This window comes from Semicossyphus pulcher, unplaced genomic scaffold (assembly GCF_022749685.1).
Source record: "Semicossyphus pulcher isolate SPU_LCO1_2020_fin unplaced genomic scaffold, fSemPul1.0.p SCAF_27, whole genome shotgun sequence".
NCBI classification, from domain to species: Eukaryota; Metazoa; Chordata; class Actinopteri; order Labriformes; family Labridae; genus Semicossyphus; species Semicossyphus pulcher.
This window is the reverse complement of record NW_027211701.1, coordinates 7,042,601-7,069,027: the sequence shown is the minus strand read 5'-3', so window position 1 is coordinate 7,069,027 and position 26,427 is coordinate 7,042,601. Positions and strand designations below refer to the sequence as shown.

The 26,427-nt window shown below is 41.4% G+C and overlaps 1 pseudogene; it reads left to right on the top strand.

Annotated features, from left to right (window-relative positions):
- Positions 1-7,467: 7,467 nt before the first annotated feature.
- On the top strand, positions 7,468-26,113 carry LOC138604796 (uncharacterized; annotated as a pseudogene).
- Positions 26,114-26,427: the final 314 nt, after the last annotated feature.

The window sequence follows — 26,427 nt, the reverse complement described above, 5'->3', positions numbered from 1 at the left end:
AAATAGGTATCTGTGCTTTACTTAAGAACAGTAACAAAGTATTTGTACTTTTTTACTTCCCACCTTTGGATGTATGTATGGATGCATATATAGCTGCTAGCATAATCAATTCTTTTAAAGTGAAAATATCAACAAACAAAGCTTGTGGACAGCTGCCAGTGGACAGTTGCCAGTAAACAGCGGGAATTCTGTTGATGAGTGCAGGATGGTTTTTTTTGTTTGTTTTTTTTCTATTTGAGAGGAAACTCTTGTCACACAAAAACTTTTCAGTTCACTGCAGTACATAAAAAGTTCAAATTTCTTAATGTAAGAAATAAGGCAAATGTAGTTCTGCTGGAGCCGGTATACAGCCTATTCAATTTTTGTTGAGACAAACTTTTCCAAAAGTACAAAGAAGTCTTCATTGTTAGTATAACTGCAGAAACTTCACCCAGTGCGCCACAGGCAACAAAAACTATGTTTGCCTGTGCAGACTACAGCCGATGTATCCAATGGCTTGGATCTAGCCTCCCCACATTGAGGAAGGGGTGGAATTAGACAGTGCCTTGAACTATGTTCACTTGGTTACAGATGGGCTGGGGTGTGCTCCTAGTGATCTAGTGGCAGCAGCATGTGGACCACCTGGTTTGGTCTCATCCTCCTAAAACTCAAAGTAGTTCAGACGGTTCTGCTGCACTCTAAAAGGGAACATCCTGTGGTTGGTCAGCACAGTGATATCATGTAGATCAGCAGGGTAATTCTGCGGCAAATCTGTTGACACAGCAAGGGTGCCATTAAAAAGGCTCAGACGAAAAAACAGGGTCACTCTGCAAGAAAACCTTGAACCAGGCTCAACCTTTTACAGACCTCGATGCAACATCAAACGGGAAGGCTTTGCATTTGCTAAACAAATACAGTATGTGCTCTGGTAAATAACTTTTGACCATGAGCACTGTTTTTCCACTCTTTATCTTTTAAATTATTCACAAAAAAAAAGCCGTTGTGCAGTGTTTAGGCATCTAAAAGGCTTCAATTTATCTCCTTTTTTTCCCATCTGGACATAGTGTATATTACTGGATAGTATTTAATGGTCAGACCTGGTACCTGAAAGCAACTTGCCCCCAACAACAGCCCCTGGCATTTTTGTTAATGCTCTGCTTTCTGAAAGTCTACCTAGCATTCAGAGGATGCACTTCTTTCGCAAATTTTCAGTTTTCTCAACATTGCACCTGACATCATGTCTGGAGAAGGGTCTCTCTGGGATCTAATTGACGGCTCCACTGTAATAGAGTTATACAGATCTGGCATTGGTTGGGTTGGAAGGTAGCCAAGCCATATGCATCCAGGCTGAACATGCAACATATATCATTCTTCCTGAGGGTGAATGATGTCCCTCCCCTGGGAATGGACACATTATCTAACCTGGTGTTGCCTCAGGGGCTTGCTGCATAATATGTTTATATAAAATAGAAAGATGCGGCAACTGCTTCTCAAGAACAGAATGCAGGAGGTATAAGGACCTGGCTTGCATTGCTCTAATCTCCATTTACAGATTCTACATAATAGAATAGTACATAGTAGAATCTGTAGGCAGGGAAGTGGATTTTCTTGGAAGGCAAGTGTTCTGGTTCCCATTTGAACTATGCATGTCGTCCAAGTAATATTAACCAATCACGGATCATGCATATGCCAGAAAAACAGTCTGTGAGGAGAGCAAAAACAGGCGGTACGTAATTTAGCGTTCAGATTTCCCATCTTCCTCGAATGCATCAGATCAATCCGACCTCCGTTCAACAAACGAGCATTTCACAAGTTTTCTTCTCCTCTTGAGGACAGACCTGACAAAGCTTGAATTTTTACTTCTTACAAATCTGCATCATTATGTTGAAATTTCGGCAAAAAACAAGACCCATTAATAACAAGTAAATCACAAGAAAACAGTTTCCCTTTCTGCAACAATGCAGCACATGGAAAAGGAAGTCTTGATGGGAGGTCATTTATCGCTTACCGCCTAGCATGTTCGGTGTCCCCAGAGGCTATATTGTAACAGGCTGTAGCCGATGGGATCCGAGATTGGCATTGCACTGACTAGCCTCAGATCAGTCACTCAGCCAACTCTGACTTGGAGGTTAAGCTTTGAAGACACTGGACATGAACAACTAATCTTAGTATAGGGGAAACATTTGTGCCAGATTTATTGTTGTTTGATGTGTGGTGTGAGGGGGGCCACAATGCCTGATTAATGCCTGAACGATCAGCCACCTGTTTCTTGGACAAAAGATGGATTTCTGGCATGTCAGAATTTTTTTGTCAGCTGTCTTGCAGTTTGAACAGTTCAACAGTCTGCTTTTGCCACATGGCTGCTGTCAAAGGATCTGTGATAAACTGTAGGGAGTCTGATAATAGGATTAGAGTAGTGTTACATTTTGTGGCAAAAAGTCATCTTGAGACTTCTGTGCTAACTTCACTGCAGAGCAGACAGACCATATTGTTTGGATCTTCCAGAAATCTGAGGCTTCATGTTTGTCTCTTTATTTATTATGTTCTTCTTACTTACCCCCCCCCCCACACACACACACACACACTTTGTTGTAGACGTAATATGGTGGGTGAAATGAATGAAATTTAAGGCTTAGGTTCAGTGTGAGAAACCACATTGCACCCAGTCAATTGACCCAGACACTGTGAGCATAAAAGTTGCAGGTCCAATGCACACTTCAGTTAACTAAAATGCTAGGGATTAATTGTCTCACGACACTAATGAAGGACTGGAAGGCATTGAAAACCGACAAGTCACTGGAGTACTATGCTTGTACTCTTGGTAAATATGATTTGACTCTTTGCATACAGACAGCATTCAGATGAATGCAGACATTTTCACGCAAGGCGATCACCAGGAATGTGCGAGAGCATAACTGTGGTCAGTTACTTTGTTGCGTGTCGCATTTGTTCTTTTTATGTTGAAATTGCATTTTTGAGAAGTAAAGACACACACACACACACACACACACACACACACACACTCACACACAAACTCACATACACAGAGAAAGAAACCTCCCAGGTGAGTAGGTCCGTCTTGCCTGCTCTTGCACTTTCTCTCTCTCTCTCTCAGGAGTTTAGATATAACAACACATTTCCAAAACTGACATTTAATCCAAGCAAACAAATCACCGTGGAGATCCCCTATCCATCCATGACCCGAAATGTATTTATGGTCAATCACACACACACACACAGACACACATCCACATACACATACAGTGCACAGTCACAGTCATAGTAATATTACAGAACATCTCTCTCAGAGCCCATCCAGACTGTCAGGGGAATATGCTTATTTGTGATTTTATTGGAGAAAACGGTGTCCTCCATTTCCATTATTGGCACCATTCCTCGGGCCCCTGGGGTTGCAGGGATAAAAACCTGCGTGTGTGTGTATGCACGGGGGGGGGGGGCTGTGCTGTAGTTAGGAAGATATAGGTATTGCTATCTCTGTTAAATTCATGGAGATTGATTGCCCGACAAATTGACATGGCTGATTATTAATGTAGTTATTCGAATATTTCTCATGTAGCCAATCATTAAGAAATAATGTCTGTGTGTGTGTGTGTGTATGTGTGTGTGTGTGTGTGTGTGTGTGTGTGTGTCTGTTGGTCTGTGTGTAATGTGGGGGTGGGCGATGGATAAAGAGAGAGACTTAGAGACAGAGAGGGAGTCAACACTCCACAAAATGGAAGTTTTCTGACAAACTAAGCCGACTTAAAATGCTTACCAGGGGCCATATTGAATAAAGATGATGGGTTTAGCTGGGTGGGGATGGGGGGTCGGGAAGCAGAGGGGGGTTGAACTGGAGGCTGTGTAGGGAAAGGGTTGCGCTAGGGACAAGAAGAGAAGTGGGGTGTATACAAATCGCTGTGCTGCAGGCATTCTTAAAGGCAGTTAAGAAATATAAGTGAATTTATTTACTTGAATTAGAAACACAAGTAGACCTCATGATGAGTCATTTAAAAGTTTGTCTAGACTGAAGGAAAAGAGCAGGGATCATCTGAGGTGTTCCATTAGTTTCCCTTCTGAAAATCGATTTAAGTCAGACTTAAATTCACCTATTTTCCTTATATTCCTTTGCCTTCATCATCAGCACACACAAATATCAGCCATGAAATAGAGATACAGGAAGACTGAAAGAAACAGAGAGAAAGTTGAGGCCACACACTGACACTAATGATTTCTGACCTCTACCGGACAAACAGCCAGATTTTCAATCCTCTGTGTTCCTGTCCTCTATCTCCTCTCCTCCCTTTGTCTCCAGGGTATTGCTTCGCACCATTATTTGGGTGGTATTAGCTTTTACCACCATCTTCCCTCCATGTGCCTCCCCTCACCTCTTATCTGTTCCTTACTTCTTATTTATTGTCCATTCTCCTTCTTCCTGTCATTTTTTTTCCTGTTGCTCTTGTTTATCTCCACTTCCTCTTGCTTATTATTCCCCTCCCTCATGTTTATCCTCCCCTCCCCCTCCTTTTCTCATTTTAGTCTGATTTTCTCTTTTCCTTTTCTCTTCTGCCTTCTTTTTCACTTTCTCTTCTTAGATTGTTTTTATTCTCTTAATTGTCTTCTTTTCTACTATTTTTCTTTTCTTGTCATTCCTCTTGTCTCACCTTTCTTATTGTCTCCTCTCAGATGCTTCTCTAAGCTCTGTTTTCTTCTTTTTCACCTGTTTTGTCCATCCTTCTCCTTCCTATTCTTTTTTCTTCTAGTCATATACCTCAGTCCTTCCTTAATGTCCCCCGCCTTCTCCCCATTCCTCTTTCCCCTCCATTAAGCCCTCCAGGCTTTTGGATGCTAAGGGAGACGGCCGACCGCAGTTCTGTCCATCTCCATCGTTCTCTCTCTCTCCAGACACCACCTCCTCCCTTGCTCCTTCACTCCCCCTCTTCCCTTCCTTCCCTGTGTGTCCAGAGGGTGTCAGCCGCTAGCGGTTTCTCCCGTCTGTCCTGCTGACCACCAGGCCATGCCGCAGCACAGACACTGATCTGATGTGACAGCTCTCTCATTATTTAAAGTCAGAAGCTTTCTGTGTGTTTGCCGGTGTGTGTGTATGTGTGTGTTTGGGAGTTGACTGGGCATGTGTGATGGGTGTGTAAGTGTGTAGTGCCCATCAGACAGCCTGTGTGTGTCTCTGCCCTTCTTTTCCAAGGGCCAATGAGAGAAGAGAAGAGGGCTAATGAAGTGAGCATTTGATTGGGAGCCAGAGAACCATATCAAGGGAAAGAGAGAGAGAGGGAGACATTGATGGTCTTGTTTGAGCAGGAAAGGCTTTTCTTCATTGAAGCAAATTGGAGTCAAGAAAGGGGAAACAAGCGAAAAACGCATAAAACTATTTGCAGTCTGCTTTTTCTTTGTTGCTTTCTTTCTCTCTCTGGTTAGGTCTCAAACCAGCCACTTTGTTAATCTGATGACTTCTCTGCCGGGAGAAGGATACAATGTGCATCTTAAATGTGGGTGTCTAAATGGTCCATAGAAAGGAAAACCCTTGACTACCCCCTCATTTACGCTGTAACCAAGCAACACCAATTAGTCATGTAAACACTGTTGAGAAACAGTTGCAAATTTGGAAGGTTGCCGAAATTGAGATTCAAATCCACCTTGTCTCAATTTTCCTGGATAGCCAACCATGACGCCAGCACAAGTGTCCACTTTTCAAAGAAAAAAGCTAAGTGGGCACTTAATCAAGTGCCGAGAGGCTGAGTTGAGATTGGACCCTTTTGCCTTGTCACTCACACACACACGCACATACACACACGCGCGCACATTCTTTCTGCCTCTCCTGTCTATCCTTTTCTCCTCCTTCACTCAAATATTATTTTTCACAACTCAAACCAGGACCGTTTGACTTTTGACTTCTATTTGGCCGTCCACCATAAAGTTCGATATAAGCTAATAAATATCAGCCACATCCAAACACACACACACACACACACACACGCTTAATGGACGTAGAAGCAATAGCTCCATTTACCTTAGCAGTGTGCTTGCAGAGGCCTGGGGCCAAAAAGCTGAGATGATGTGACCCTGAGTCAGCTTAAACAAACCTCAGAGAAGGGGCAAAAAGTGGAGGGTGGAGTAAGAAATGAAAAAGGGACATAAATAGCTCAGGCTATTGTATGTAGCTGTCAGATACAGAATGTCAACAAGGTTCTGAGATGGGTCGACCACGTGCGGTTTGAAGCTCCTCCTGGATTTCAGGGTTTGGGGAATAACGGCAGCATACATGCATACAGCAGAAGAGTTCTACCATTTGGAATCCAAACTCTCATACATATGCTCTTCTCTCTCTCTCTCTCTGTTTTTCTCTCCCACACACTCACAAAAAAACACATACTGACACATTCTCAGGCCTGTCTGCCCCTGCGGGTATAAGAGACACTATATCCACCTGTGGCCTGTGGATGTAATGAGGTTGGAGTGAGCACAAGCTTCTCCTTGGGCTCTAATACCTGTGTCTGTCTTTGTTGGTGTGTGCGTGCGTAAGCCTGAATCCCGTGTTCCATTGTGTGAGTGTGCCTCTGTGTTTGTGTGTGAGTGCATACCCCTCTCCGGGCTGTAATCCACGGTGGACTATTTCAGACCATGCCCCTGTATCGGTCACCATTCATATTGGCTGCAGGTTGCCTGTGGGCTGTGGGGGCCCTTTGACAGATATTAAAGGAAGGAAGTCCGCCAGCAGCAAGTCTGTATGAGGAAACACAATTGGAGCCACGACTTTATTGTCTTAAAGGTGCAGTTCAACCAAAAGAAAAGTCGAAAACATGATTAAATGAAAAAAAAACTTTGTGGGAGGGCATGGCTTTCCTGCAGATTCATTGTCTGTGTGCTCAAAATCAAGTCAAAGAAAGACAAGTGGTACGGGGAAAAACAACAAACAGGCCATCATTTATTGTTATACAGGGCCAGGAGAGCTCAAATGAAGGTAGAGAGGCGTGCTGTAAGCGGAGCAGGCTGCAAATGCAAAGGAAGATTGATGGGAGGAAGTCAAATGAAGACAGGGAGGAAGGCATTACTTTACAGTGGGCTGTTTGTTGCTCTAAATCAAAGTACAATGAAGGAGGGAAACACAATATTTTTCTACTGAAGAATCACAGTGAAAACAATCCACCAACACCAGGATTTAAACATGAGACAAACACAATTCAACTGAATATAAAACTGTCATTAAGGGAAAACGTCACAGATTTGTTTGTTTTGTACCATATTTCTGTCTGGGGGTCAGTGCTGTCACAGCTAGAAGGTATGGGCCTTTCTGTATGGAGTTTGCACGTTCTCCTTGTGCATACGCAGGTTCCCACCGGGTACTCCGGCTTCCTCCCGTAGTCCAAAGTAGAGGTCTTCACGGGTCCACTGGAACCCAAGGACCCAGGACCCGAAACACGACCCGGAAGGGTTCGGGCCCACATATTAGGTGGTCAAATGGGTTAACTTGCAACAATGTATCATTTGGATGAGAACATACAGGAGATAAAGAAAACAAATGGAAGAAAGAGCAACAACAAGTTGAGTGATGTGTCACATGACGGCATGTTCAGAGAAAAGTTAAAGCCCAAGCTGGTAAAGATGGATACCTTCCTCGCTGATGCAAAAAAAAAGCTGAAAGAAAACAAATATAAAGAGGTAAAACCAGCAGCTCTCAAACGAGCCATGCATTTGTCATCTGTATGGACTTTTAATCTGAAATAACAAGTGGATTAGCATTGCTGTTTTTATCTTTCTTGGCAAGGAGGATGGATTATATGCACGGCCAGGCACAGGGGAGAAGGCTACAGCACATTAGGTAGGACAAAAAAGTGACAACTGACTTAACGGTAACATGTTAATAGCAATCTGTGAAGTTGGTGCTGAACAGGTCTGTTTTCGGGTCCGGGTCCCAGCTTTAAAATAATAGATGGATCCGGTTCGGACCCTTGAAAACCTGTAGTCCAAAGACATCCTCGTAAGGTTAATTGGTGACACTAAAATTGCCCGTGGGTGTGATTGTGAGTATGAAAGATTGTCTGTCTCTATGTGTCAGCCCTGTGATTGACTGGCGATCAGTCCAGGGTGTACCCTGCCTCTCGCCCAATGACAGCTGGGATAGGCTCCAGCCCACTTGCGACTCTGAAGTTGTATAGATAATAGTATAAATTTCTATACATATGAAATATGTTTTTCTTTTGACAGTCATACACCAAAAACAACTACATTGGATATTGAACACCCTGTGCCCCCTCCGGTTTAAAAGCTGGCTCTGAAATGTTTGCAGCCAGCTAGAATTCTTGAAGGCTTATAATACAATGCTTGTAGATAGTTACTATGGAATCCTGGCAATTTAACAAAATAATAAAGGTAAAACTTTTCCAATAATGGCAATAATGTCTGCATAAACTCTACTCCAATGCATCTCACATGCAGCAAATGTGGCTACATGAAAAGCCGTCTTTGTACTGTCAGAGATATCTGTTATCTGTTTCAAGTTAAAAAAGTAAGTCTCCCTGACCTCAGGTCTCTACTGTTTGGGTCATAAAGTGAGCCCTATACCTTGGAAAAGTCAAAATATTTGTATTCTCTATTCTTCAGCAGCAACGTCATTTGTCAAACGTGTTTTCATGATCAAGCAGCTGCATTTTGCCTGCTAGTAAATGTAAAATGTTAGCTCCAGGCAAAACCAATATTGAAATCAAATATTTACTCGTCGATGCCACATCCTGCACAGTGGAGTGGATGTACTCTCCACTGAAGAAGATTTAAAGAGCAAAGTGCTGAGTTCTGTGGCTTTTAACAAGCAAATAACAGCCAATAATATGTTACTTTACAGAGCAAATAAGGAAAAATAAACTCAAGAAAAAAGAAAAAGATTTGTGTCGGGAAATCTTCATGACCAAATAACAAAGTACCGTATGACATACTGAGGTCACTAAAGATACCAGGTTGCAACCAAACAGGCATGATGAGCAGAAAGTACAGTACTGTTCCTGTTTGATATATTTGTTTCTGACTTTTAGGCGTGTGTTCAGTTGAGTCTTGTTTCTATTGGGTCCATTTTTAACATTTTAACAAAAGCAGCAGATGCCACTACATGAACTTGACATCTTTTACTCTAAATGTGCATGACTGCTTTGCCGACTGGTATTTGGTCGAGCCCCTCTTTCTGACATTGGTTAGACTGGCCAGAGAGTGTTTGCAGGTTGGCAGGCTTGCCACATTGGTTGTGTCCAGTATAATATTCTCTGTGGGTTGTGGATATGAAGAGCTATAATGTGCATTAAGTTAAGTCACAGACATTCCAGTTGCAGAGCTTTTAGGTTAAGGATCCATTCTGATTGCATGTTACACTGGAAGCTGACAGTCTGCTTCTGCTTTGTTATGGTGATACTGACTCATTAAGACCACTTAACATATCCATGGCTTTTCATATCTTGCGAATGGTTTTTGCTTTGTATCAGATGTAGTGGTGGCTGTGGAAGACTTCTTACTCTGAATCCACTTTACAGGAAGCTTCACATCCTGGATCTACTTCTGGAACACCCTGTTCTTCCAATCTGCCCGGAGAAAATGGCACTGGTTATTACCTGGTGAATCATTTGGTGCTCATTGTAGAGATACTTTCACACTAAAACACGGACACATACACTTGTGCCATTGAGACATGCATCTGATTTGAACACTGTATTTAAACACCATAAAATACAGCATATGGTTCCTCTCAGAATTAGTCATATTTACAGTGTAACCCGCTTGCAGGTAAGTATATTGATTATGTTTTCCCATGAGAGTATGTGAAACTGGGTATTGCATCTTTTTGAAAAAAGACCAGAAGGCCAGATTCTGACCCCCCACACACACTTACTTAATTCATCTGTGATGTGTTGTATCCCTGGTGTAAACTTACGAACATGAACCCAGAGGCAGCAGTGGCATCACTTATAAAAAGATCAATCAATAAAAGTCTTCATGGACACATGACCCATGGCATTAACTTTGTAGATAAAATATGCAGTGACATTACAACACATCCGGCTGTCTGAGGTTTGAGGCCAAGAAAATTGTCAATAGGGAAAAGTGATTTTTTTTCTTTGATCAAAGCTCTGATGTGTCAATTATGTTTTTATGGTTACAAGGAACTCTAAGAAAAGTTTGCAGACATTCATACAAGGTTCCTGTTGTTTGTCAACCTGGTGCCCCAAAAACAATGACCTTGTGTAAAATTACCTGGCAGTGTCAGGTGACACAACCTTGACAAACTTCCACACGGGAAGCAATAGATTGTCAGGTGGTATTTTGCATAGCGACTCAGCAGTCCGATATTCTACCTGATTGTGCCTGACATGTAAAACAAAAAAAGTACCTTGAGTCTGTTGAATGGTTACGAACGCATTACATGTCGCTGCAAATCCTCTATGAAGGGAGACTGAACAATTTACCAGAGAAGTGCTTGAAAAAACAAAAAAAATAATTCAACACTCGACTGAAGCAAATTACTTCCATTTATCATTGTAAAACAGTCTATGCAAATTAATTATTAACACAAAGCTTGTTTTAGTTTTCATAGTATAAATGTTTCTTGGTGTTTACTGTCATTAAGTGCTTTATTTTCAATTAACAAACAGTTCACTGTTATAAGATTTACTTATCCATTATTAATGTTTCTGAGAAATAATCCCCTCCTTTTTGCCAGAAATGGTGTTAATTAGAGACTTTGCACACTGCAGCATAGAGGTGGAAAATGTAACAGGAGCGGATTAGGTTAAATAACATTTTGCAGGTGTTTATGTTTGTGTCCACCTTGTGGCTGTATATAATGTGTGTAACCATTAAACTGAAGAGCGTGAGCAGCGCCTTAAAAAGGCAGAGAGACGATTTAAGACTACCACCAGAGAATTAATCTAAATCTACAACTCAATTTAGCCTAAGGAGTCTAATTCAACCTTCTGCAAGTGTCTGTCACCCATTCTAATCAGGCTATCCTAAAAAAAACAGCACGCACACACACACACACACACACACACACTGGCACAGAAGAACACACGCTTGCAGTACAAAGAAACAGGATGAAAGGTGGTCACACACAGAGAAGTCATATACTGTACAGAGAAAAACACACAGAAGCCGTTTGAGTGATAAACGGTGAGACTGTGAAAATTACTATTGAGATCCATCCCGAGCCCAGCAGCCAACACTGGAGATCAATAATAATTTATTGGTAACTTTCTTTCTTTCTGTCTTCATCCCTCGCTTTCTGCAGAGAAAGAGAGAGAGGGCAGGATGAAGAAAGTGTGTGTGTGTGGCCTTGGAAGTTGATTAAAAACAGGTGCAGTGACAATCGCATCAAAGTGATGGAAGCCTTGTGTGCATGTGAGGCTTAGATCGTGTGTGTGTGTGTGTGTGTGTGTGAAGGGTGTGCGTCAATGGCTATCGATTGTTGATCATAATTCTCTAGGTGCAGTCGAGGCCTCTCCATCACAACAATCCACTGGAGTCTGCATTGACTAATGGGTTGCAAACTTCTGTCGGCACTAACATGCTCTAAATAACAGAACAGAGAGAATTGATAGATGGATTTTGGGAGGGATGGGAAAGAGGACGGAGAGGGAAATCCATTCTTAAGAAGTTCATTTCAATCTCTGGCAAATTCCAGCAGTAGCACAGTGTGTGAGCTGTAATGTTGCTCAGTCATTGTGAGAGACCCATAGTTTGTTTTGCTTCACTCTCAGCCTTTCCCTTGCATTCTAGCGCCCTCCATTGACCATTCCAAGTACTGCAGGGATGAAACAGCAGAATTTAGAGCCACCCCATTGACAGCGATTCATTTTTTCTGCAACAAATCACACCATGAATGTAGCAAGGCGTCTCCGTGGTGTTGCTAAGGAAACGCAAAGGCATTATTACACACATTATCAGACGACCAGAACCCCTGAGGCGGTTCACAGGCATTATAGCAGGAAGAGAAAAGAGGAGGAGAGGGAGTGAGGGGAAAGAGAAAAAAGGTGCGTGTCAGATACTATGACTGACTACAACAAATGAAGAAGACAGACAGCAAAGACAAACAGTTAATAAAGACTGACATCTGATCGACTGATAGGCAGGCAGACTGCGAGAAAGACAGCTGGACGGAGGGTTAGACAGATATTAAGATGGAAAAGACAAAAAAAGAGACTAGCATGGGTCGAAAAAAATCAAACAGCCAGATGGAAGATAGACATCCAACAGGCAGACGAACAAACAGAGTAAGACAGGCAGATGAAGAGACAGGCTGACAAACAGATAGACGGACAGGCACGCTGACAAATAGGCAGACTAAGAGGACAAAATGAATCCATAACCCATAAAGCATTCTTCCACGGTCAACATTCATGCAATCCTCTGGCCACCTGGTTGGATAAAACTGTGTACTGGCTGTCACGATAGCAGACACACACAAACACACACGCACATAAACACAGTGCTTTCCATCTTGTCAAGCTACACTATCACCCGTCACGAGTTGTCTTCCAGGCTTCTTCCGCACGGACCAAACTTCACGTCGTGTGCCCACATGCCTGTATGTGCACGTGTGTGTTTGCGTGCACTTTTTTGTCAAGGGTGTGTGTGCAGTATGTGTGTGATGAATACTGTATTTAGTGCTGTGTGATTGGAGGAATATATAACAAAAGGTCAAGCTGTCAGAAAAACAGCCAAGTTCATGGAGCCAACAGCGGTACGGAATACCAAAGATCCTCTGCTGCCATCATGCAGTCCACGCATGTGTTTGTATATGTGTTTATATGTGTGTGGACAGCTACTTCTTTTAATGCCTGTTTACTCTACAGACTGAAGTGCGTCCACTTTAACATGTGCGCAAGGCAAAGACAAAAGCACGCATCCCCCCCACACACACACAGACACACACAAGCGCTCGCTGCATCACTGCATGATTCATCCACCGCCCGTTTCTTTGCCGTGTGTTTACTCTAACTGTGAGCAAATCGATTAACATGCTCCACATGTAAACGGACGGATTGTGCGAGAGAGAGGAGATGAAAGCGGAGAGGAGCCGTTAACACAGCAACTCCTGATAAATGCATAGACCTCTCATTATTCTCTAAATGAAAACGGATGATTCCTTACGTTCCCTCCCATCCACTTCCATTACTTTCCCTCCTCTTCTCTGTCCTCGCTGTTTCTGTGACCTGATAAAAAGTTTCAGCCCCTTTCTCTCCCTCCCTCCATTCTTTTTTTCTTTTTCTCCCCTCCCTCTATTCTTCTGCGGTTTATCCCACTCGGCCTCATTTCTCTTCTCCTGCCCTCCCTTTTCCTCCCCCTTGCCACCACTTCTTTCCCTTTGCTCAATTTTATTGTCTTCTCCTTTCTCTCCTAACACTTTTTCCTCTTCCTTTACTTACTTTCCTTACACTCCTTTCCCTACTCTCCCCACACTTTCATCACTCCTACCTTCCACACCCACCCTTCTTCTCCCCTCCCTTGCAGCTTTCCCTCCCCTTCCCCGACCCGCCATGTCACAGAGTATCATGGTTAATTAGCCAGTAGTGGATTTGGACTCTCATTAGCGCTTCAACAAGAGCGAGAGATGCCTTCGTTCTTATTCCACCAGTGTAGTCCTCTTCACCCCTCCACCTCCAGTTTCCTCCTTCTCCTCTTCCTCCATCTTCTCCCTCCCGCCTTGCATCTCTGAATGCAGGAAAAGCTGGCCCGGGATTGGTTGTCGTGAACTTTAACTTGGTCCCTTTTTGCTTTGATGAAAAGTTTGGCTTTTTTCCTGCTGAGGAAGAAGGGACATGTGCCAGTTTATGCCTGTGCTTGGTAAACTGCCAGAAACTGCTGGAATAAAAGAGAGTAATGAGTGGTGTCACTTTGAAGTGGGACCTATATTGTCATCTTCCAGCACGTTATGCATTTCATTAACATGTGGTGTCATAAATAAATTGTCCTTGTTACACATTCTTTTCATTGGAAAGTTTCACTTTTAAAGAGGGTTATTTTTACATGCAGGCCATTTGCTGAACACAAAGTAAAACAGGCTAATTCTAAGACAGCAGGTAACCCACCATTTAAAATCCTATTTGTGTTGTTTTGGATCTATTTGTGCTTCATTCTCCACCATTTTGTCTCCAGGTTGTATTTTGCGCTGCTGAGCTTGTAAATGGCCTCTCCCAGTGAGACTGCACCTGCATTAGTCAACCTGATAATTGTGATTAATTATAGTAACACTCATGAGAGTGCACATAGACACACGCACACATGCACACACCCTCACGCACTCAGACAAGGATAAAGCAGTAAAAGCTCCACACTACAAGGTAACTTTGCTGAATGGCTCTTGGACTCCAACATTTGCCTGCATGTGCACACAACTAAAACACACAACATTTGGAAAGAGTAAATGCATTCGATTTATTTTCTAATACAAGTAATTCCTTTGTGCGTGGACAAAAGCTGGCATATTGCAATGCCTATTGTGCAGGAAGGGCATTGTTGTTCACCAGCCACTGAAGAGATGGGCTCATTTTATTCAGAAAACATGGTATTATACCTGCCCCGCTCTCTCCAAGGACTTAGCTATGCATTGTTTAACTTTTTTGCTGCACAGTGATATTTACAATCCCTCTGACATTATGTTATAAATGGCTACATACGGAGCCATTCTGCAGCAGAGAAAAGTGAGTGTGAATTATAGGATCGATGGTGGAATACACACACTCTCAGTGGCAGCCTCGTCATTGCTGAATGCAAGAAAATAAATGGAAAAAGGCTCAATCCACTCTGATCTTCATGATGTATTTTGTACCAAATTGCACATTCGCTGTTTTATATTCAAAATAGAGGACACAGTCACACAGGGACGTAGTTTTCTTTGGTCCGAAGCATCTAGTTTTGTTGACTTTGTGGCACTTTTATGTTTGAGTTTGATTAGGTTCATGCTGCCTAATTACAGTCTTGTAAAGCATAATCAAATGGATTTGAATACCTTGATTCCATGCAGTCTTGGCAACATGCTGTGCTGCTAGGGATTTGAGCAGCATTAAGATTCAGAAATCTGTAAATTCCAGGAGAATGCCTCTGACTCATGGATGACAGATGTCTGTACACTTTGCTGTAATTTCCCGTCTCAGAAGATTGGAATCAACAAGGCAGACATTGGCTTGCTCAAGGTTATTTTGCTGTTCTCGGCTTCCAAAGCACCACTAACTGCTAAATATTATATGTAGGAATTTGTCTTCTTGCCATTAATCTAAACAGAGTTTCTTATTCCTAATTGTCTCAGTAGTAGAATTCACTTCTTTAGATGAGTGTTGCTATTAAATCAGAATCAGAATCAGAAATACTTTATTAAGCTTTACAGTTGCTCTGACACAGAGAAAGCATAAAGAAATATATGGCATAAAATAGAAGTAAGAAAAAATGTCAAATATGTGCATTGTATATACAATAGAATAACAGATAAAGATAAAGTGTAAATGCTGAGAAGTGGATCTATGGTGATTTAAATATAATTGCCAGAAAAAAATTCAAAGCAAAAATAAAGTTAAATATAAAATAAGAGTTACGATCCAAAAAAAGTTACATACATAAGAGTTATTTACAAATGAACATGTAGCGTTAAGGGGTAGCAAGATTAATAACTAATTTATAGCAAAAGGATTAAGGTTTACCTTAAATTCAGTGTTGGACGCCACCCAATTTTGACAAAACAGGGAAAACTTATAATTAGTTATTAATGACTTTAGGCTCATGATCTCAGGGTTGCTACGAGGTTCTTGGACATGGTGTACAGTGACTTTACCATTTTATACACACACAAATCACATGGATCAAGGTCTTTATAAATGAAAGGTTTATTTAACTACTTCTAAGTGGAATATGAATGAAGAAATGAACAGGGACAATGAATACAACAATGAACAATACATGAATGACAACGGACCACATTGTAGAAGGCATCTGTGACTAGTTTCTTTGATGTTTTAGAATTAAATGGGATTTAAGGGAAGAGAATTCAGAGGACTCAGGAACAAGAGTAACAGGATAAGACACAGGACCAAGAGCCAACAGGAGAAGAGAGCGAGAGGAAGTTGCTTGCAACTTTATAATCTTGGGACCAGAGGGGTCTGGTTTCTGGGGTCCCTCTCTAGCCACACCCATGAGGAGAAGGCTCTGAGATAGAGATTATGTCTTTTAAAGCATTAAAATCAATATTGTCTACTTCACATATTTAATTCTTCCATATTTAAAAGTTGGGCTCTGTCAACTAAAGAACGATACCAAACACTTTATATTAATTGTTGAATAAAACCTGTTGAAAAGGGATTAGATGAACTAAACAATTAAACAACAAGGTTGATGGCAACATCCATTATGACGACATATAGTATATACATGTACACGTACACGTCTGCATATGCACAGGTAAACCTTTCTGCACATCAAATGAATGGATCAAATGATCTCATGTGTCCACATGTGGTCTTCCTTTGTTAGCAGACAGACATGAGGAGGAGGTGTGATCAGGATGAGGAGAACTGCAGTTTCAGATTCACGTTAAAACAATTTTCACAGTATTAAAATATGTTAGCTCAGCATAACATTACTTTAAGTACATTTCAATTGCATAGGAGAATCAGTCACTTTAGTCCTTATATTCTTTGCAGAAAGGATGTGTCTGCATGTGAGTTATCTTCTCTGGAATGTGAGAAGGGTCGTAAACTTGGGGGATGGTTGGTACCTAAATTGACCATTTGTACCAGCATTCTTCCTCAGACTCTGCATGTGTCTGTTCCAATGATCAGAATACTTAGACGCAGAATTAAGGTCAAGGCGATTCACGCTACAAACAGTATATGCAGTATTTATGTCAACATATTGCACAGTGGAATTATTGAACAATTATCCAGCTTATGTACAGTAAGAGTTCAGTTCAGTGCACAGTTTAAAATGGGTGTCTGTGGCTGTGTTAGAAATGCCATACTATATACTACATGCTATATACTGCATACTGTGTTTGGTGGTAGTATGTAGTATGGAGGAGCTTTTCAAATTCATTTTGCAGTATGCTACGCCAGGCAGAAGTAAACAATAACTGCCACTTCTTCAGCTAGAGCGCCCCCTTCTGCTGGAATGCTGCTGCTGTCCGCTTTGCATTGTGGGATACAGTAGGCGAGGTAGACTGGTCCGATGGATACTGGAGATTTTCTCCAAATTCAGTACCACATCTGGGTATTTTTGGCATACTGCACATTTTGCTTTTGTTTGCGTACTGCATACTACATAGTACATTTTGGCCAAATTAGTACGTACAGCTAGCAGAGTCTTTGACTGAACGTGCTCCTGTGCTTAACCAGCACATCATGGAGTGGGTGGGAGACATTGTCCAAGATAACCTGTAATTTGGACAGCATCCAAATTATCAACCCTGATCCTAATAAAGAACACAAAAATTAAAAAAATGTCTGATAAGATCTAAAATAAAATTATAGTTGGCGTTTATTATGAGTTTGACAATGAGGATACAACTTGTTAATTCGAGAGCTTTACAGTTGCTAGTATTTACTTTTAAAGTTTGGACAAAGCCAGGCTAGCTGTATCCCCGTTTCCAGTATAAGTGCTAAGCTAAGCCAACATGCCCAGCTTCATATTCACCATACAACCATTTGAGCTGTGTAAAATAACATAATTTTACTGTCTGCAAGCAAGCAAATAAGCATGTTGTCAAATTTTCTCCTTCTTTAAATGGGAGCAAAGATGCCAAAATGTCTCGAGAGGCTAACTTCAGATAATTGTAAATGTCACACACTTGATTCCATGCTTTATAGTGCTGTATTAAACCAACTGAAAGACTCCTGAAAAGTATCTCCATACGACATTTTGAGGCAAACATAATGCAGACCAAGTCACATTTTACATCAACATAGTATGACATGCCATATTAGCCAGAAAATGTTGACGTTGATATTGAAGTATCAGTGTAATGTTAACAGACAACATATTTTATTAGTTTTCCATAAAAAATTGCCTATATACTATACATATAACACTTTCCTTGCATCATGCTGCTGATTGTCATCCATTCTGATCACTCATGAAGATAATTTAACTGAATCAGATCAAAAATGTAAAAGCACTATCATGGTCCTTTAACAGTATCCATTGTCTAAGAGAGTGTGCAGCTGAAAGCTTCATGAGTACAGCTTTGATCATTTAGAGCTGGATAGATGATTTAACAAGAGCAGAGTAAAGGGGACCTGCGGTATGTCCCACACAAACACACTCTCATACACACTCACACACAGTTCTGCCTGCAACATCAGACATGAATGTTTTGTCATATACAGTTCCCTTCTTCACACACCCAAACAGCAGGTGGTCTTTAGGTGAAAGGATGAGATCAGAGACACAAAGGGGAGCGGTGTAGGCTAACTGTCTTACTTGGCACAGCTCCAAACAGAGAGAAAGAGAGGGAGACAGAGAGAAAGAAAGAGAGAGAAAGAGATGGTGATAGCCTCACTGCAGTATGTCAGATCTGGGCTATACGCCAAGTGAGCCCTCTCACATGTGACTCTGCAGTGTTAACTTCAGCTGCCCAGCAGGACCTTGGCACTCGCTGGTATATGAGTGAGTGTGTGTGTGTGTGTGCATGTGTGTGTGAGTATTCATCAGCACCTGTGTATACGTTGGTGGACCTACACCTTCATGTCTTTTGTGAGTGTGTGTTTGTGTGCTTGTGCTGTATAGTGGCTGCAGGCCAGTGATCGTGTTCACATCACAGGTAGGATTTCATTGCCAGGGTTCTGTAGGTGATCAATTGCAGTTGAAATAGCGCTACCTGCAGAAAACACGGCGGCTTCCCTCTACCGTGCTCCATCTTCACTTGGTTTCTATCTTTCTTCTTCAACTGAGAGGTAACATCCCTGCATCCTTGCTCCATTCTTTTGTTGTGGGTTGTTGTTTTTAATCAGTAAAAAAGTAAACTGTTCAAGAAGAAAAGAAGCAATTTAACCAGGACTGAAACTTTGAATCCATCTTCTATATGCATAAAATTATCTACCAACACTGCTGACAGGTCCCAGAGCAAAGCAGTGAACCTTTTTACAGAAGCATTGAACTGAAACTCTTAAATTAAATGCATAATGTTATGTCCGGAAAGATATGCAATCCACTGCCTGCAAATTGGTTAACAAAGGTAATCTTGATCTTAATTTTCATCTGTGCTGTACTTCCCTTTTCATTATTTGCCTTTCTCATTTCCCTTACTCCAACTCCAATTTCCTCAATTAGCCCTCTACTTCGACTCCACCTCCCTCTCTCCCTCAATCTGTGGTCACTCTTTCTTTCTTCTCTCTTTCAATTCTACATTTCCTCTGTATCATTGCTTCTTTCCTCCATCTTTTCTCCTCTCCCTGGTGTCCCTGCATCATTACAGACCTTACACACCCTGTTCTCTCCATCCTAAATCCACTGCTCACTCCCTGAGCTATTAGTATTATCCAAACTTCTTTGCCAAGCTTAGCTGACCGAGTGTGAGTCTCTCTCTCTCTCTCTCTCTCTCTCTGTGTGTGTATGTGTATGTGTATATATATGTGTGTGTGTGTGTGTTTGTGTGTTTGGTCAATAAGGCAGCTCATATTTCTACTCATGTCAGGTGATTTCTGGTAGAGACAGGCCAGGGTCACACTGGCAATGAACCTAATAAAACACAGCTCACATCAGCCAATGGGGATGTGGACACATGAGCAAACCTGAGAATGAACACAGACACGCACACACTTACTGGGTGCTTGTGTGTGCATTATAAGCGTATAAATCAAAAAGTGTAGAAAAAACAAGCTTATTATATTGTAGTGGAAACGCTGCATACACCAGACAAAGTCGAATTAATCTGATTAATCTGCACGTCGTTATGAAACATTTGGTTGAAGAAGCTTTGTGACATGGGGACTATTCAAAAATATTAAAGAGAGGCACAAAGCGAACCGTCTGTAACAGCTTGCCAACTGCTCCAAACTGTGCACAAAAGTTTTCTAACTGTTAGGAAGCTTGGCTGTCCGCTAACAGGATAATAAGTTCATGTGATTTATCTATTGGGGTTTTGGTATCATTTACTCCTCATCCAACTATTCCTCTTTTAGAGATTGTACTCTGGCAGATCAGGTTGAATAAAAGTGGAAGCGAGCCAAGCTAACAAGCTAAACCTTGTGTGCCAGTGATTCCATAAATTGATGGATAACACCTCAAAATGTCTCTGTTTTAAATGCTTGTGAGACCACAGCTTTAAAGTGGCGTGTGATCGTGCATACGTACACCAGTGTGTGTGCAGTGTGTGTAAGCAGTGTATATGTGTGTGAGTGTACAATATGTGGGATGGATGCTCACCTTTTTCTTCTGGATGACTTTCAAGATTTTGTACCAACTGATAGGAGTTTGGCACAGCCTCCACTGGCAACAGAAGCAGAAAAATACCACAAGTCATAAAGGTGGAGAGACTGCTTGCCTCAGCATTAACAAGGTATTTACATTTAGTATGTATTACACCTTACTTTTAACATCAATCACAGAGTGCCTTTTGTAAATCCACTCTTCATTCTTTGGTCGGGAAATAAAATGAAATTAATGGTCATAAATAATAAAATGACTGCTATATGCCATGTCACAGTTCTGCATATAATAATTTGATTATTCCCTGTACACCGCTGAGTACAAAAGAAAAAAGAGACAAAAATGTCTGAATCCATTTATACTTGTCAGTATGCACTCTTGGTCCCTGACCTCACATTAAACAAACCTGCAGCTGCTTCATAATATCTGTTTGTATTCTGTTTTTCAACCTGATGTCCTCAGCTGTGGCTCAAAGAAGTCAGACCTTGAAAGGCATTTTAAAAACTTCCTCTGACTCCCCGTAGCTACTGTAAAGGCAAAAAATAACGATTGATAATAATCTGCCCAGCCGATCGATGAGGGAGTCACTGAGCTCCTCTTAGAATATCACAGGCTCGTTTACAACAGAGAGAGGGGAAGAGGGGGAGCGGGACGAATCGGCTGGAATCTGTCCAGGGATGTTTATGTAAATTCAGAGTGGCCCGGTGGTAGAGGTCTGCTGGTGACTGTATCATTAATGAAATGGAAAGGAATGAGAGTCTTATTAATGATCTGTAATCTTCTAAGGGTGATTCCTTTATAAATTACAGTAATCTGGAGTTTCTTACAGAAAGCATGAATCAGTGCAGCTTTGAATGTGTTCCATGAAAGGGAAAAAGAAGAAAAGAAGCAGAGGCCTGCTGCCTCGCAGACAGTGAGCTCAGATTCCACTGCCTCATGCATTTAATGTCGGCATCCCTGCAAATACCATTTGAGATCTGCGATTTTTGAAACATCAAAACATCAAAAAGTGAATCTTCAAGCTACAGTTGGAGGCCTTCCTGATCTCCCAGGGACTGGCTTTAATCTTTACAGCGCCTATTTATACCAAAGACGGCTTGAGCCGAAAAAACATCCCTACAATATTTTGTTCTTTGTTACAACCTGAGGCTTGTAAGCAGTTTTGGTCTCCAATCCTTGAAATCTTACATTATTTTACAGGCTTACTATTGGCCATACATTAAAGATAAGGCTAGCGCTCTCAGAAGTACAACAAAATACTCACACTTCAATGGGCAGGCCGGCGTATGAGCCCACACTTTTACATGCACACACACACACACACACACACACACAGAAACACATGCCGAGCATCTCAGCTTCTTTGACCGCAGGACGGCTGTAAAACAGAGTATCGATTGTAAGAGAGGGTATCAGAGATCTTTGACACGTAGATGAATTGAGCCTCTGATAATGGGATCTCTTCAAGTTCCACTAGTAGAATGGCTTCCAGCTGCTTTCTGCATGGCTCCCTTACACTTTATCCTACTTTGTCTCTCTACAGTGATCCACTAGGCCTCCAGGAAAACCTTCCAGGAGTCGATAAAAACACTGGGATCATGATGGGACAGTGCTGTGATACTGTATGTATATTTGTATCTTTTGTTGTCCTCGTAGGAGCTGATATCAGTGTTTGAGCCTGGATTGTCTGGCAGGGGCAGTTTGGGTTCAACTCAAGGGGAAGAATAAACACTATTTGAAAAATGTACACCCACAAATTATATTGCATTAATATAAGTTCAAGTGAACTGATTTCAATTTATCTCAAGTCTTTTTAACATAACATGTAAAAAAAAAAAAATAAATAATAAAATAATATGTCAGTATTTTACAAGGCCAACTCCAAAGTTAATCTCTTCTTTGAATTCTGCGCTAACGTTGTAGTTTCAGTGACTGAAAGGACAAGCTGCTTCTCAACCATAAATTCCTCTAGATCCAGAATTAGTTACCAAAATATCAGTGTGATGAACTTCTTATAACTTTTTTGGACTATTGCTTATGAGAAGGTATTTATTCAATAGAGGTTTCGAGGTAATATGACACACAAAGTTCCTTGGACTCCTAAGGCTTGTTGCAAACCTTACAGCATATCTCAGTGCAATAGATCAGTTCTCTGCATCCTTAGGGTGACTGTTGCTGAACAGGCTCCTTTGTATTCCTCTACATGCACCTATGTATGAGAATACATACATCCTGACTTAGCATAAGATAAACTTAGAATCCAATATTCAATAGAATATTCATACATCTGGAATATTTTCAAAATGCAGGAAACCTTCAAAAATGAGCGAAATTACACTTTGAACTATTGTTCTGTGTAACTCTATTCTCCTTGATCAATCTGAATAAATACTTGTGCATAAGACATCAAGGTCTCCTCAAACTGCTTCAATCATAGCTCCAGATTGACATCACAAATTGGCCTAGGGAAAAGGATTCCAAGAAAGCAACGACTGGTTATCTTTATTTTCCCATCATGTTTGATGGATCGTAGAAAAACAGTTGGAATTATTGGTAATTTAGCTCTGAACATACAGTATAATGCCTGAATAAGGTCATGGGGACATGGTCATGGCCGAACCCTCTGAAATCGCTGCTTGGCTTGTAGTACCATGCAGCCAGTCAACACCTAAATTGGAAGGTTTAAAAATAAGCTGAGAGGAGATAAATCAAGTGAGGTAAATTTGGTTAAATAAAGTGTTGTGTATGAGCTGGAGTTATCAAGCACTGCTTTTGTCAGGATCAATGAACATGCACCTCAATAATAATGTTTGGGAACAGCAAAAACAAGCAAACCTTGATGACTTAATTAATATAAAAAAGCTGCATGTTGGCATTTCAAACACAGATAGATTACAGTCAATCTTGCCATTTTGTACTTTGGCTAATTCAGTAAAGCTAACCTTTAAGGTTAAGGTGGCCTCGATTGCTCAGTCATGTCGATTTGCCCTGTACAACATCATGAAGATCAGACCCTACCTTTCAGAGCATGCAACACAACTGCTGGTTCAGGCTCTCAGGATATCACACATTGATTACTGCAACTCCCTGCTGGCAGGCCTTCCTGCATGCACATTCAAACCTCTGCAGATGATCCAGAACGCAGCAGCGCAACTGGTCTTCATCACCCCAAAACAGAACGTCACTCCACTGCTCATATCCCTCCACTGGCTCCCAGTCGTCGCTCGCATCAAATTCGAAACCCTGTTGCTCGCTTACAAAACAGCAACAAAAACGGCTCCTGCCTACTTTAACGCCCTCATCCAGGTCTACACTGCGTCCCGCCCGCTTCGCTCTGCCAATTAAAGGCGCCTGGTTCTCCCATCACAACAGGGCCCTAAGTCTCTAACTAGACTCTTCTCCTCAGTAGTCCCCAGGTGGTGGAACGAGCTACCAAACTCCATTCGGTCCGCAGAGTCCCTTTCACCTTTAAAAAGAAGCTAAAGACCCAGCTCTTTATGAACACCTCTGCACTTAATGATATTGATGCTATGATGATGATGACATGGACTATGTAGTCCCTCCCTCCTCCTCTCAGATGTACATCACTTTGGACAAAAACGTCTGCTAAATTAAATTGTAACATTGTAACATTGTAACATTATGAGAATGAAGCACAATTGTGATCAAAATATTGTCACGATTCACTGACATTGACAAAAATTGACATTCCTGGTACAATCCAAGGTCACTTTTATTGTGAGCTGCAAGTTACATCCTTCCAACTGTTTGCTTGTTAACTGTCACTTCCCAAGATTTTGAACCTGCTCTATTTCTCTGTGCGTGCTGTTTCCTGAGGTTATTTTAAGTCTTTTTTTTTTTTAGATGGACAACTGTTTGCTTTGTCATCCCTCTGGTTCACAACTTAACACAAGCACAAAGAAACTTGGTTTGAAATTTTCGTCAATTAGCACTTCAAGAATATTAGATTGGTTTTAGCAGCCAGTACTGTTACATTACTGATTCATCCACTTCACATCACAGCTGTCTTCATTGGGAACATGCATGTGTGACAGTTTGTGCTCATACAAACGAAACAGGTGTAGAAATCATGTTATAAACGCATTTTCCATATGCACCTTATACATTATCAAAACAATCAGCAACCTCAAGTCTGCTGCTGCTTCCTGTCCAATTAGCATTACAAAGTAATGAGGAGTGAAGATGGAGGCCCTGACCTTCATCCATTTACAAATCACACATCACAGCTCAGTTATGTCTGTGGCTCTCACCTGGGGACGTTTCCAGAGTGCTTTTTTCCTTTACTTCTTCTTCTCTTACTCTCTCTGTCGCTCTCTCTCTCTTATATATATTGCGCATTATTTACCAAGCAGCGCACAGAGACATCCAGCATGATGTGTTTATTCACTCAAAATGATTTCCCTGGACACCGCAGAGCTAGCGTGATAAGTTAATTGAATCTGGGCTTAATCCGTGCCTTTCCCCAGTTCTGTTTCCCCCCATTCCCACAGTCTCCAGACATTTCCGTGCTGAGGCCCAGTGGGAAGCTGTAAGTTTAAGTGGTGTTAAATATTTACAGAGGAGAAGGTATTAATTCATATTTCACTGAAAAAGTCTCTTATTCCTCTCTGCTCCCAGTCAGTGCTCCTATGGGATTGAGTGTGAGTGCGAAAGTAGAGAGAAAGAAGTAAAACGGTGTGGATGAGCATGAAGGATTCATGTTTTTACTTTGTCTGAGAAGATGGGCAAAACTTGCACTTGCAGATGATGCTGGACTGTATGACTGCATGTGGAATTAAGGATTAAAAAAATCATCAAAAAAAACTCATCTTTGTCATCTAGTTGTTAAATCTGTATTTTGTCGTCCTTTTGATTATATAGCTAGCTATAGCAGCATGGCTCAAGGGATGGCAATGTCAGTCAGACAGTCCACCACTTTGGTCCAGATTGTATCTCAACAACTTTCGATAGTTTGCCATGAAGTTTGCACAAATATCAATGATAACCAGATGATACAACTATCTCCATTTGGTGATCCCCTGACTATTCATCTAGTGCCTCTAGCAGGTTGAATTTTTTCCTCTTTCTAGTGCAACATCTCTTAATTGGGTAGGTACACATAATTACACACATTAAGGTTTCCCAGACCATGAATACCACTAACTTTGATGATTGACTGACATAGTTCAGAGTGATAACCATTAGATGGATTGACATGCAGCATTCATGTTCTTTGTAAGTTTGTTTTTCTGATGACCTTTCATGATGTGATGACCGATATCAGACCAAATTGTATTTTGTCCAGCAGCCTACTTTGATTTATGACCAAATAATGTCAAATAGCCTCTGCTGCAAAATACTCAATTATTTAGAGGTAATAAAGGATTAGCACACATTTGAAGACTTATCCAAGAGCACACAACCTCCACATTTTCATTTGGCAGCAAAGCCTTTTAATTTTTTGGCAAATTAATTCTGTTTTTTTTTTTGTTTTTTAATCTTTTTTTGTTTTATTACTTATATTTGACTCACTTAACCCTTACCAAACATATCCTTGTATTCATAGGCGCTGATCTTTGGGGCCCGAGCACCCTCTCTAACAGGGTTTCCAACACATGCTCGGGCCCCAAAGCACCAACGGGATCGATTACGGTACTGGGCAATCTCCCCTCGCTCTAGCCCCTCCCCACATGTTCGTTCGGATATTGCAGGGAGGCTTCACCTAGCCTACTGAAAGTCACGCATGCTCTGCAAACTTGAAACAGAGAGAGACGTCTCTCGCGTTTGACGACGACTTAGGGCTGACCTGATTGCAGTTAAAGCTTCAATCGTTGAGTTACAGTTACTATAAAGTACGTTTCCATGCTGTGACTGACACCTGCAGGAGCTGTAACCTGCGATCAGTTCATAGTTTATAATAATGCCTGCGGCGAGGACACAGACATTTAATTAGTCTGCTGTGTATCTCATATACTGTATTTCAAACAGAGCTGTAGTGGAGCATCAGACTTCATGATCAAACTAAGTTGTATATCACGTCATCACTTC